This window comes from Cajanus cajan, chromosome 8 (genome assembly GCF_000230855.2).
Source record: "Cajanus cajan strain Asha chromosome 8, NIPB_CcT2T_4, whole genome shotgun sequence".
In the NCBI taxonomy this organism is placed as follows: Eukaryota; Viridiplantae; Streptophyta; class Magnoliopsida; order Fabales; family Fabaceae; genus Cajanus; species Cajanus cajan.
In genome coordinates, this window is record NC_138524.1 from 45,569,465 (window position 1) to 45,584,464 (window position 15,000).

Consider the following 15,000-nt stretch of genomic DNA (forward strand, 5'->3'; position numbering starts at 1 on the left):
AAAAGTACACAATGCTCATGGTGAGCAAGGGTCTAAGAAGCACCTCCTCCTTAGATGTCTCTTCTAGCTTCCTTACCATGGACCTTGTCAAAGGTCCAATGGCCTTCATGTATTCCTCTTCCTTGGATGGTCCTCCATCATACCCTCCTTCTTGGGAAGGATCTGTCCTCAGATCTACCTCTTCATCATCCATGTTAGCATCCCCTGAAAAAGGCATAAGATCACAAACATTAAATGTATTACTAACACCATAATCAGAAGGTAAATCTATTTTGTAGGCATTTTCATTTATTCTTTGGAGTACTTTGAATGGACCATCTCCTCTCGGACTTAGTTTAGACTTCCTTTGAGTAGGAAATCTTTCCTTTCGCAAATGAAGCCAAACTAAGTCTCCTTCCTCAAAAATAATTTGCTTTCTCCCTTTGTTGTTGTATTTCATATATTTTTGAGTTTGTTTTTCTATGTGGTCTTTAACCTTCTCATGGAGTTTTCTTATAAAATCAGCCTTAGAAATTCCTTCTTTGTGAACATAAGAAGAAGTACTAGGCAAAGGAAGTATATCCAAAGGTGTGAGAGGGTTAAAGCCATAAACAACCTCAAAAGGAGAAAGATTGGTAGTCTTGTGGACTACCCTATTATATGCAAACTCTATATGAGGAAGATGTTCATCCCAAGACTTCTTGTTGTTCTTCAAAATGACCCTCAATAGAGTAGATAAGGATCTATTTACTACTTCAGTTTGCCCATCGGTTTGTGGGTGACAAGTAGTAGAAAATAGAAGTTGAGTTCCTAGTCTTTCCCAAAGTGTTTTCCAAAAGTGACTAAGGAACTTAACATCCCTATCCGAGACTATTGTTTTAGGGATTCCATGTAATCTCACAACTTCTTTAAAGAATAGCCTTGAGATATGGCTAGCATCATCTACCTTGTGGCATGGAATAAAGTGAGCCATCTTTGAAAATCGGTCCACTACCACAAAGATAGAATCATGACCCCTTTGGGTTCTTGGGAGACCAAGTACAAAATCCATGCTAATGTCTTCCCAAGGGGTGCTAGCTATAGGTAGAGGTGTATAGAGTCCATGAGGCATAACTTTTGATTTAGCTTGTAAACAAGCTATGCATTTTGAGCAATGCCTTTGGACGTCTATTCTCATGTGTGGCCAATAAAATTTTTCTTTTACAAAACTTAGAGTTTTATCAACTCCAAAATGGCCCATGAGACCTCCTTCATGACTTTCCTTTACTAAGAGCTTTCGAATGGATCCTTTGGGTATGCAAATCTTTCCCATTTTATACAAGTACCCATCATCGATGTAGAATCCATCAAAGGCCCTTTTAAGACATTGCTTGTAAGTGGACTGAAAATCTAGATCATTTTCATACAATTCCCTAATGTTGTCAAATCCAAGAATTTGGGAACTCAAGGTAGTAAGTAATGTGTATCTTCTAGAAAGGGCATCGGCCACCACATTACTTTTTCCCTTCTTGTACTTGATCACATATGGAAATTGCTCTAAATATTCTACCCACTTAGCATGTCTCTTGTTTAACTTACCTTGCCCTCTCAAATACTTTAGTGACTCATGATCGGTATGAATGATGAAGTCTTTAGTCACTAAGTAATGCTCCCAAGTTTTGAGGGCTCTTATAAGAGCATAGAGCTCTTTATCATAGGTGGGATAATTCAAGGTAGGACCTCTAAGTTTTTCACTAAAATAAGTAATGGGGTGACCACCTTGAAGTAGGACCGCACCTATCCCTAAACCACTTGCATCACATTCTAGCTCAAAAGTTTGAGAAAAGTTTGGAAGAGCTAGAATAGGTGCATGTGTAAGTTGGTCTTTTAAGTTATGAAAAGCCTTCTCTTGCTTCTCCCCCCATACAAAAGGCACATCCTTCTTGACCAACTCATTAAGAGGAGATGCTATGGTGGAGAAGTCTTTAACAAACCTCCTATAGAAGCTTGCTAAACCATGGAAGCTCCTAATGTCTCCCACATTCTTAGGGGTAGGCCACTCTTGGATGGCTCTAACCTTCTCGGGGTCCACCTTAACCCCCTCCTTGCTAACTATAAACCCTAAGAAATTCACACTTTCTTGGCAAAATGTGCATTTTTCTAAGTTAGCATAGAGATGGTTTTCCCTAAGAAGAAGCAAGACATTTCTAAGGTGTCCTAGGTGTTCTTTAAGGCTTTTACTATAGATTAGGATATCATCAAAATAAACAACTACAAATCTACCTATACAATCCCTTAAGATATGGTTCATTAACCTCATAAAGGTGCTAGGAGCATTGGTCAAACCAAAAGGCATGACTAACCATTCATATAATCCAAACTTGGTTTTAAAAGCGGTTTTCCATTCATCTCCTTCCTTGATCCTTATTTGATGATAACCACTCTTAAGATAAATTTTAGAAAATATGAGTGCTCCATGCAACTCATCTAGCATGTCATCTAACCTAGGGATTGGATGCCTATACTTAATAGTTATATTATTTATAGATCTACAATCCGTGCACATTCTCCAAGTCCCATCTTTCTTTGGAACTAAAAGAACCGGCACAGCACAAGGGCTTAAGCTCTTTTGAACCCATCCCTTCTTCATCAAATCTTCAACTTGGGTCTCTATTTCTTTTGTTTCTTGGGGGTTGGTCCTATAGGCGGGCCTATTGGGTAGGCTTGCCCCGGGAACCAAATCAATTTGATGTTCTATTCCCCTTAAAGGAGGAAGCCCACTTGGAACTTCTTTGGGAAATAGGTCATCAAATTCCTTTAAAAGGTTTTGAACCCCCTTTGGTAGAGACTCAAATCCAAAATTTGTGGCAGCAAGTGTCTCTTTAGCATAGAGAAGGAAAAGAGGTTGATCAACTAGGAGACATTGTTTAATGGAATGATTTATAGAAAATTGACTCCTAGGAACAACTACCTTGGAAGGGACACTTCCTTCCAACTCTATAACCTTCTCTTCCTCTTTTTCACAACTTAAGAGGTTTTTTTTTTTTTTTCTCTTTTTTTTCTTCCTCAATTTTCTTTTTCATGGCCACTTGATCTTCTAACACTTGGGAAGGTGTAAGAGGGATCAAGGTATGCTTTTTACCTAGATGGACTAGGCGGATCTTATTGGTGACACCATCATGGATGGCTTGTCTATCATGTTGCCACGGTCTACCAAGTAAAATATGACTTGCATCCATGGGAATGATATCACATAAAATTTCATCTTTGTACTTCCCAATGGAAAAGGGCACATTTACTTGATCTTTGACTTCTATAGGTCCATCCTCATTAAGCCATTGGAGTTTGTAAGATTTAAGATGGGCTATAGTAGTCAAGTTAAGCTTATCAACTAACCTTTGGCTTACAAAATTGTTACAAGAGCCACTATCCACAATGAGAGAACACGTTTTCTTGAAAATCTTACACCTTGAATGAAAGAGATTCTCTCGTTGTGATTGGTCTTGTTCCTTAAGTTGGTTAGTTAACAATCTATGGGCAATTAATAGATCACCCTCACATGGTGCTTCCTCACTAGAACTATGGCTTTCGTCTTCTTCACTTGAGGAGGATGAAGAAGATGAAGTGCTCTCCTCACTTAGGATCTCATTGCCCCTAATGATCATGGTCTTTTTTGTAGGGCATTGGGAAGCTATGTGTCCCCTTCCTAAGCACTTAAAACATTTTATGGAGCTAGTCCTAGTATCATGGGAAGGTCTTTCCTTAGGTTTTTCTTTTAGTGACTTATCCTTTGAATAGGAGGGGGTACCCTCCTTCTTGAAGTCTTTCTTAGGGTAGGGGGTAGTTTCCTTCCTAAAACTAGGTTTTCTCTTTAATTGTTGTTCTACCCTCACACAAAGTTGAACTAGTTCATTTAGGTCTCTATAGGGCAATAGCTCAACTTTATCCCTAATCTCTAAGTTTAAGCCACTTTGAAACCTAGATATGGTGGTTCTTTCTTCCTCCCTAATTCCCGCTCTCATCATAAGCAACTCCATTTGTTGCCTATATTCCTCAACACTCAAATTTCTTTGTTGGAGTCTTTGGAGCTTGTCCATTAACTCCCTCTCAAAGTATGGAGGAATGTGTCTTCTCCTCAAGGCACTCCTTAGCTCATTCCAATATTGGATTGGAGGCTCATGATGAATTTGTTTTTCTCTAACTAGGGAAGTCCACCAATACATGGCATACCCTTGAAAGCTAAGAGTAGCCATGGGAACCTTTCGGTCTTCACCTACATTGTGGCAAGTGAAGAGTTGTTCAACCTTCATCTCCCAATCTAAATAGTCATCCACACTATCCTTGCCATGGAAGGGAGGAAGGTCAAACCTAGGTTCTTTAGGAGTTGTTTCATGCCTAGGCCTATGGTGCCTAGGGGGTCTTTGGTAGTAACCATCATCATGATGACTACTATGCAACCCTTCACTTGTTGGTGAATATGTGTGCGAGTGATAGCCTTTGGGCCTAGAAGGTCCATGACCCTCATGGCCGTGGGGTTTGCTAGTCTCACCCACAACAAGTTTATTTAACAACTCTCTAATTGTTTCATTGTTTTTTTCATTTTCTAGTTCTTTTTTTCTAATGTACTCCTTAAGTTCCCTAAGTTCTTCCTTAGTACTCTTATGACTCTTAGGGGAGTGATGACCATGCACACTACTATTATGAGAATGATCACTCATTTTTGCAAGGTAAAGGTTTTCACAAGTCTTTAAAAATTGCCAAGTGAGTGATAAAAGTTTTCACAAAAGCTTGTAGTTTTTGGTGTAGTACTAAGTACTTAGAGGTCTAAGTATACAAGTTGCACTATCAAGGGAGGTGAGCTCTAAGGAGCCACTTAATAACCAAGCCTCTTCAAGTGGAAATCACTAAACCCCTTTGTACTTTTCTTACAAAACAAAGTTCCACACAAGACAAGTAAAGTAGTGTGTGTGTGTGCACGAAACCCCTAGTAGGCAAAAGAAGCCTTCTAAACGAACCTAGGAGCTAAACAATTAAAATGAAAGCAAATAAAGCATATACTAGTCGGTTATCCTAAGGTGAAAGTCCAAGTAGCACCTAAGGCTTTTTGGGACACTTTCACCAACCTAAAAATCCGGGTTATGAAAGCTAAAACTAAGTCTAGTCGGTTCCTAGTGGAAGCCCAAGGTGGCACTTAAAGCCTTTGGGGACCCTTCCACAAGAACTAACCGAGGCTAATAGAAATTAAGTAGGACTATTTAGGAGGTGGTGGAGCTTACTTAATGTCCAAACAGCCACCCCTAAATGCAAGTTGAATACAAAGAAAATTGACACAAAACTATTCAAGCTAAGTGATGAAATTACAACTCAAATAAGCAATACAAAACAAAAGTTCTTCTTGGCCACTCTTCCACCAAAATAGCTGGACGGTTTGGGACAGCCTTTAGTCCAGGGATGTGCCCCAAATTGGCTGGAATCAAATCCTTTTCAAGGTCTTACAAACAGCCACAAAATTGCCACTAAGGCCGCCACCAAAAAGCACCAAAGCCGCCACCAAACTCCACTCAAAACCGCCACCACTTTGCACCAAAATGTACCTGAAAATTCAAGCAAGTCTTGGCTGCAAAATGAGCAAACAAGTTAGCCTCCAAAAAGGTGTTTCACTCAGCAGTTTGTACCTCAATCCTCCTTCAAGGCTAAGCTCCTTTGAGGTCAACCAATATGCCTCAATTATACCTTCCTTCCAAGTGTAATAGATTGAACAAGGCTTATAGTTTCACCAAGTTTAGCAAGCAACACAAGAGAGGAAAGAAGCCAAAGAAGTAAAACTGAAAAGCACAATTTAGGATAGGCAAAACTCTAATGGGAATTGATGTGACAAACAAAGAGAGCCAAAGAAGACACAAAGCAACAAATAAGGCTAATTTCAAGGCTAGCACTCAAAAGAATTTCCTAAGAATGGCACTAGATTTGATTACAAAAACCAAAATAAAATTTTGTGCAATGCTATGATGATTTAAAAGTTCTTTTCAGCCACTGTACAGAGAAGGAAACCGCATGAAAAATTCACACAAATTCACTAGGCCAAGTGCTACAAAATTGTCAAATTTTCAGCTTGAATTTTTTTTTTCTAGTTTCTTTTCTTTTGCTTTCTTTTTCTTTTTCTTTGCTTTTGAAATCTTTTTCTTTCTTTTATTTTCTTTAAACACAGAATATTAAGCACTGGACAGAGGCCAATTACATCAAAAAGGTTTCCAAAACAAGTGGAGAAAAGGAGAGAAAGAAGAGAAGAAAATACAAGTGCACTTTTAGACCAAAATTTTCAGCACTTTTGTGACTAGTTTTTATTCACTTTTGTCACTTCTTTTAGCACACTTAATAGGCGTTTTCTATGCACTTCTTTCTCAATTTTTCTTTAATCAAAGCAAGCACAAGACACACCACAGAATTTCTGGTCATATATTGCTATGAAACTAATAGCAAAGGATTTCACAAAAATGACTCTAGAACATGTTAGGTCTAATAACATGCATAGGAATTAATTTGTGAGCACTCTAAGAATGATTTAATCATGCAACCAGCAATGACACAACTCAAGTTCAGATATTAATATTTCAAGATTCAAAAAGAAAAAGGGACTACACGGATTTAATGACAAGCAAAGCAACTACACATGACACTAAGACAAAACTAGTAGATTCAAAAAGGAAAAACATGCATTCTTGTTTCTTTCTTGAACTTTCTTTTTAGACCGAAACTTATAGGGACTCAAAAGAAGATAAAAACAATCCTAAAGCATGGAGAAAGACATACAAAGATTACCTACAGCACATACCAAGATTGATTCACAAGAATTAGCAAAAATGAATCAAGAAAAACAAGACAATGTGAGTGAATTCTATAGATTTATAAGTGTGACACAAGAATCACTCAAGGCACATACCAAGACTCAAAGAAAAGGAAAAGAAGACAAGGAGAACAGAACAAGACTCAAGCAAGATTATGCAAGATACACAAAAGAAAACAAAGAAGCAAGGGAATTCGGATTACTTGGAGACCTAGCTCTTGATACCAAATGATGGAAGAACTTTGGAGGAGGCCGGATTGATGTAGCTTCCTTCAAGTCTCTCCCTAGATCTTTGGCTCCTAGAATCCTTCCAATGCTTGTGTAAGGTTCCAATGGAGGGAGGAACCTCACGGCCACCTTAAGATGGTGGAGAAGCCTCTCAAGAATGCGCCACTCTTGGTGAAGGGATAAGCACTCTTCAACCCGCCACACTTGTCCTTGGAAAAGTGATAAGAGATTGGTTTTGCACAAAGAGGGTTAGGACCTTTGGGGAGGAGAGAATTCGGATCTCTAAGCTGAATACTCAATTCTCATTAATGCCAAAAGTGTTATACAAGTGAAAATTTGAGGCTATATAGGCGTGGCCACCTAGGGGTTAAGCTAGACTAGACCATGGTTCACTAGGAACCATGGTTGGGTCCGTCCAACTTAGGGAGCAAGAAAAGGCTAGACCATGGTTCTCTAGGAACCATGGTTGAGCTTTCCTAAACCGCCCTAGTGTAGGAGAGAAAGGAGGTCCAAGCATTTGGCCAAGTGTGCACCAATGTGAACACAAGGTGTGAACACAAAGGTGTGGACGGTTTTGATTGGTTTCATTTAACTCCACCCGGTTTGAAAATGGTTCATTTGGTTTAGTTAGGTTCATTCAATGTGAATGGAACCTAGCTAAATCAAATCTATGAAAAATTAGGAGTTAAATGAGTCCAATATGTAAAACCTTTATCCTAAGACCACATTTGGCTAAAATGCTAGGAGCACACTTTAGTCTACTAATGCCACTCCTATGCCTACTTCTAAAAAGAAAAAGGTGCCTCCAAAATACAAAGGCAAAACAATCCTATACAAAGTCTACTATATACAATATATACAATGGAACTACCCAAGATACTACTAAGGAGAAAAGTACACAATGCTCATGGTGAGCAAGGGTCTAAGAAGCACCTCCTCCTTAGATGTCTCTTCTAGCTTCCTTACCATGGACCTTGTCAAAGGTCCAATGGCCTTCATGTATTCCTCTTCCTTGGATGGTCCTCCATCATACCCTCCTTCTTGGGAAGGATCTGTCCTCAGATCTACCTCTTCATCATCCATGTTAGCATCCCCTGAAAAAGGCATAAGATCACAAACATTAAATGTATTACTAACACCATAATCAGAAGGTAAATCTATTTTGTAGGCATTTTCATTTATTCTTTGGAGTACTTTGAATGGACCATCTCCTCTCGGACTTAGTTTAGACTTCCTTTGAGTAGGAAATCTTTCCTTTCGCAAATGAAGCCAAACTAAGTCTCCTTCCTCAAAAATAATTTGCTTTCTCCCTTTGTTGTTGTATTTCATATATTTTTGAGTTTGTTTTTCTATGTGGTCTTTAACCTTCTCATGGAGTTTTCTTATAAAATCAGCCTTAGAAATTCCTTCTTTGTGAACATAAGAAGAAGTACTAGGCAAAGGAAGTATATCCAAAGGTGTGAGAGGGTTAAAGCCATAAACAACCTCAAAAGGAGAAAGATTGGTAGTCTTGTGGACTACCCTATTATATGCAAACTCTATATGAGGAAGATGTTCATCCCAAGACTTCTTGTTGTTCTTCAAAATGACCCTCAATAGAGTAGATAAGGATCTATTTACTACTTCAGTTTGCCCATCGGTTTGTGGGTGACAAGTAGTAGAAAATAGAAGTTGAGTTCCTAGTCTTTCCCAAAGTGTTTTCCAAAAGTGACTAAGGAACTTAACATCCCTATCCGAGACTATTGTTTTAGGGATTCCATGTAATCTCACAACTTCTTTAAAGAATAGCCTTGAGATATGGCTAGCATCATCTACCTTGTGGCATGGAATAAAGTGAGCCATCTTTGAAAATCGGTCCACTACCACAAAGATAGAATCATGACCCCTTTGGGTTCTTGGGAGACCAAGTACAAAATCCATGCTAATGTCTTCCCAAGGGGTGCTAGCTATAGGTAGAGGTGTATAGAGTCCATGAGGCATAACTTTTGATTTAGCTTGTAAACAAGCTATGCATTTTGAGCAATGCCTTTGGACGTCTATTCTCATGTGTGGCCAATAAAATTTTTCTTTTACAAAACTTAGAGTTTTATCAACTCCAAAATGGCCCATGAGACCTCCTTCATGACTTTCCTTTACTAAGAGCTTTCGAATGGATCCTTTGGGTATGCAAATCTTTCCCATTTTATACAAGTACCCATCATCGATGTAGAATCCATCAAAGGCCCTTTTAAGACATTGCTTGTAAGTGGACTGAAAATCTAGATCATTTTCATACAATTCCCTAATGTTGTCAAATCCAAGAATTTGGGAACTCAAGGTAGTAAGTAATGTGTATCTTCTAGAAAGGGCATCGGCCACCACATTACTTTTTCCCTTCTTGTACTTGATCACATATGGAAATTGCTCTAAATATTCTACCCACTTAGCATGTCTCTTGTTTAACTTACCTTGCCCTCTCAAATACTTTAGTGACTCATGATCGGTATGAATGATGAAGTCTTTAGTCACTAAGTAATGCTCCCAAGTTTTGAGGGCTCTTATAAGAGCATAGAGCTCTTTATCATAGGTGGGATAATTCAAGGTAGGACCTCTAAGTTTTTCACTAAAATAAGTAATGGGGTGACCACCTTGAAGTAGGACCGCACCTATCCCTAAACCACTTGCATCACATTCTAGCTCAAAAGTTTGAGAAAAGTTTGGAAGAGCTAGAATAGGTGCATGTGTAAGTTGGTCTTTTAAGTTATGAAAAGCCTTCTCTTGCTTCTCCCCCCATACAAAAGGCACATCCTTCTTGACCAACTCATTAAGAGGAGATGCTATGGTGGAGAAGTCTTTAACAAACCTCCTATAGAAGCTTGCTAAACCATGGAAGCTCCTAATGTCTCCCACATTCTTAGGGGTAGGCCACTCTTGGATGGCTCTAACCTTCTCGGGGTCCACCTTAACCCCCTCCTTGCTAACTATAAACCCTAAGAAATTCACACTTTCTTGGCAAAATGTGCATTTTTCTAAGTTAGCATAGAGATGGTTTTCCCTAAGAAGAAGCAAGACATTTCTAAGGTGTCCTAGGTGTTCTTTAAGGCTTTTACTATAGATTAGGATATCATCAAAATAAACAACTACAAATCTACCTATACAATCCCTTAAGATATGGTTCATTAACCTCATAAAGGTGCTAGGAGCATTGGTCAAACCAAAAGGCATGACTAACCATTCATATAATCCAAACTTGGTTTTAAAAGCGGTTTTCCATTCATCTCCTTCCTTGATCCTTATTTGATGATAACCACTCTTAAGATAAATTTTAGAAAATATGAGTGCTCCATGCAACTCATCTAGCATGTCATCTAACCTAGGGATTGGATGCCTATACTTAATAGTTATATTATTTATAGATCTACAATCCGTGCACATTCTCCAAGTCCCATCTTTCTTTGGAACTAAAAGAACCGGCACAGCACAAGGGCTTAAGCTCTTTTGAACCCATCCCTTCTTCATCAAATCTTCAACTTGGGTCTCTATTTCTTTTGTTTCTTGGGGGTTGGTCCTATAGGCGGGCCTATTGGGTAGGCTTGCCCCGGGAACCAAATCAATTTGATGTTCTATTCCCCTTAAAGGAGGAAGCCCACTTGGAACTTCTTTGGGAAATAGGTCATCAAATTCCTTTAAAAGGTTTTGAACCCCCTTTGGTAGAGACTCAAATCCAAAATTTGTGGCAGCAAGTGTCTCTTTAGCATAGAGAAGGAAAAGAGGTTGATCAACTAGGAGACATTGTTTAATGGAATGATTTATAGAAAATTGACTCCTAGGAACAACTACCTTGGAAGGGACACTTCCTTCCAACTCTATAACCTTCTCTTCCTCTTTTTCACAACTTAAGAGGTTTTTTTTTTTTTTCTCTTTTTTTTCTTCCTCAATTTTCTTTTTCATGGCCACTTGATCTTCTAACACTTGGGAAGGTGTAAGAGGGATCAAGGTATGCTTTTTACCTAGATGGACTAGGCGGATCTTATTGGTGACACCATCATGGATGGCTTGTCTATCATGTTGCCACGGTCTACCAAGTAAAATATGACTTGCATCCATGGGAATGATATCACATAAAATTTCATCTTTGTACTTCCCAATGGAAAAGGGCACATTTACTTGATCTTTGACTTCTATAGGTCCATCCTCATTAAGCCATTGGAGTTTGTAAGATTTAAGATGGGCTATAGTAGTCAAGTTAAGCTTATCAACTAACCTTTGGCTTACAAAATTGTTACAAGAGCCACTATCCACAATGAGAGAACACGTTTTCTTGAAAATCTTACACCTTGAATGAAAGAGATTCTCTCGTTGTGATTGGTCTTGTTCCTTAAGTTGGTTAGTTAACAATCTATGGGCAATTAATAGATCACCCTCACATGGTGCTTCCTCACTAGAACTATGGCTTTCGTCTTCTTCACTTGAGGAGGATGAAGAAGATGAAGTGCTCTCCTCACTTAGGATCTCATTGCCCCTAATGATCATGGTCTTTTTTGTAGGGCATTGGGAAGCTATGTGTCCCCTTCCTAAGCACTTAAAACATTTTATGGAGCTAGTCCTAGTATCATGGGAAGGTCTTTCCTTAGGTTTTTCTTTTAGTGACTTATCCTTTGAATAGGAGGGGGTACCCTCCTTCTTGAAGTCTTTCTTAGGGTAGGGGGTAGTTTCCTTCCTAAAACTAGGTTTTCTCTTTAATTGTTGTTCTACCCTCACACAAAGTTGAACTAGTTCATTTAGGTCTCTATAGGGCAATAGCTCAACTTTATCCCTAATCTCTAAGTTTAAGCCACTTTGAAACCTAGCTATGGTGGTTCTTTCTTCCTCCCTAATTCCCGCTCTCATCATAAGCAACTCCATTTGTTGCCTATATTCCTCAACACTCAAATTTCTTTGTTGGAGTCTTTGGAGCTTGTCCATTAACTCCCTCTCAAAGTATGGAGGAATGTGTCTTCTCCTCAAGGCACTCCTTAGCTCATTCCAATATTGGATTGGAGGCTCATGATGAATTTGTTTTTCTCTAACTAGGGAAGTCCACCAATACATGGCATACCCTTGAAAGCTAAGAGTAGCCATGGGAACCTTTCGGTCTTCACCTACATTGTGGCAAGTGAAGAGTTGTTCAACCTTCATCTCCCAATCTAAATAGTCATCCACACTATCCTTGCCATGGAAGGGAGGAAGGTCAAACCTAGGTTCTTTAGGAGTTGTTTCATGCCTAGGCCTATGGTGCCTAGGGGGTCTTTGGTAGTAACCATCATCATGATGACTACTATGCAACCCTTCACTTGTTGGTGAATATGTGTGCGAGTGATAGCCTTTGGGCCTAGAAGGTCCATGACCCTCATGGCCGTGGGGTTTGCTAGTCTCACCCACAACAAGTTTATTTAACAACTCTCTAATTGTTTCATTGTTTTTTTCATTTTCTAGTTCTTTTTTTCTAATGTACTCCTTAAGTTCCCTAAGTTCTTCCTTAGTACTCTTATGACTCTTAGGGGAGTGATGACCATGCACACTACTATTATGAGAATGATCACTCATTTTTGCAAGGTAAAGGTTTTCACAAGTCTTTAAAAATTGCCAAGTGAGTGATAAAAGTTTTCACAAAAGCTTGTAGTTTTTGGTGTAGTACTAAGTACTTAGAGGTCTAAGTATACAAGTTGCACTATCAAGGGAGGTGAGCTCTAAGGAGCCACTTAATAACCAAGCCTCTTCAAGTGGAAATCACTAAACCCCTTTGTACTTTTCTTACAAAACAAAGTTCCACACAAGACAAGTAAAGTAGTGTGTGTGTGTGCACGAAACCCCTAGTAGGCAAAAGAAGCCTTCTAAACGAACCTAGGAGCTAAACAATTAAAATGAAAGCAAATAAAGCATATACTAGTCGGTTATCCTAAGGTGAAAGTCCAAGTAGCACCTAAGGCTTTTTGGGACACTTTCACCAACCTAAAAATCCGGGTTATGAAAGCTAAAACTAAGTCTAGTCGGTTCCTAGTGGAAGCCCAAGGTGGCACTTAAAGCCTTTGGGGACCCTTCCACAAGCACTAACCGAGGCTAATAGAAATTAAGTAGGACTATTTAGGAGGTGGTGGAGCTTACTTAATGTCCAAACAGCCACCCCTAAATGCAAGTTGAATACAAAGAAAATTGACACAAAACTATTCAAGCTAAGTGATGAAATTACAACTCAAATAAGCAATACAAAACAAAAGTTCTTCTTGGCCACTCTTCCACCAAAATAGCTGGACGGTTTGGGACAGCCTTTAGTCCAGGGATGTGCCCCAAATTGGCTGGAATCAAATCCTTTTCAAGGTCTTACAAACAGCCACAAAATTGCCACTAAGGCCGCCACCAAAAAGCACCAAAGCCGCCACCAAACTCCACTCAAAACCGCCACCACTTTGCACCAAAATGTACCTGAAAATTCAAGCAAGTCTTGGCTGCAAAATGAGCAAACAAGTTAGCCTCCAAAAAGGTGTTTCACTCAGCAGTTTGTACCTCAATCCTCCTTCAAGGCTAAGCTCCTTTGAGGTCAACCAATATGCCTCAATTATACCTTCCTTCCAAGTGTAATAGATTGAACAAGGCTTATAGTTTCACCAAGTTTAGCAAGCAACACAAGAGAGGAAAGAAGCCAAAGAAGTAAAACTGAAAAGCACAATTTAGGATAGGCAAAACTCTAATGGGAATTGATGTGACAAACAAAGAGAGCCAAAGAAGACACAAAGCAACAAATAAGGCTAATTTCAAGGCTAGCACTCAAAAGAATTTCCTAAGAATGGCACTAGATTTGATTACAAAAACCAAAATAAAATTTTGTGCAATGCTATGATGATTTAAAAGTTCTTTTCAGCCACTGTACAGAGAAGGAAACCGCATGAAAAATTCACACAAATTCACTAGGCCAAGTGCTACAAAATTGTCAAATTTTCAGCTTGAATTTTTTTTTTCTAGTTTCTTTTCTTTTGCTTTCTTTTTCTTTTTCTTTGCTTTTGAAATCTTTTTCTTTCTTTTATTTTCTTTAAACACAGAATATTAAGCACTGGACAGAGGCCAATTACATCAAAAAGGTTTCCAAAACAAGTGGAGAAAAGGAGAGAAAGAAGAGAAGAAAATACAAGTGCACTTTTAGACCAAAATTTTCAGCACTTTTGTGACTAGTTTTTATTCACTTTTGTCACTTCTTTTAGCACACTTAATAGGCGTTTTCTATGCACTTCTTTCTCAATTTTTCTTTAATCAAAGCAAGCACAAGACACACCACAGAATTTCTGGTCATATATTGCTATGAAACTAATAGCAAAGGATTTCACAAAAATGACTCTAGAACATGTTAGGTCTAATAACATGCATAGGAATTAATTTGTGAGCACTCTAAGAATGATTTAATCATGCAACCAGCAATGACACAACTCAAGTTCAGATATTAATATTTCAAGATTCAAAAAGAAAAAGGGACTACACGGATTTAATGACAAGCAAAGCAACTACACATGACACTAAGACAAAACTAGTAGATTCAAAAAGGAAAAACATGCATTCTTGTTTCTTTCTTGAACTTTCTTTTTAGACCGAAACTTATAGGGACTCAAAAGAAGATAAAAACAATCCTAAAGCATGGAGAAAGACATACAAAGATTACCTACAGCACATACCAAGATTGATTCACAAGAATTAGCAAAAATGAATCAAGAAAAACAAGACAATGTGAGTGAATTCTATAGATTTATAAGTGTGACACAAGAATCACTCAAGGCACATACCAAGACTCAAAGAAAAGGAAAAGAAGACAAGGAGAACAGAACAAGACTCAAGCAAGATTATGCAAGATACACAAAAGAAAACAAAGAAGCAAGGGAATTCGGATTACTTGGAGACCTAGCTCTTGATACCAAATGATGGAAGAACTTTGGAGGAGGCCGGATTGATGTAGCTTCCTTCAAGTC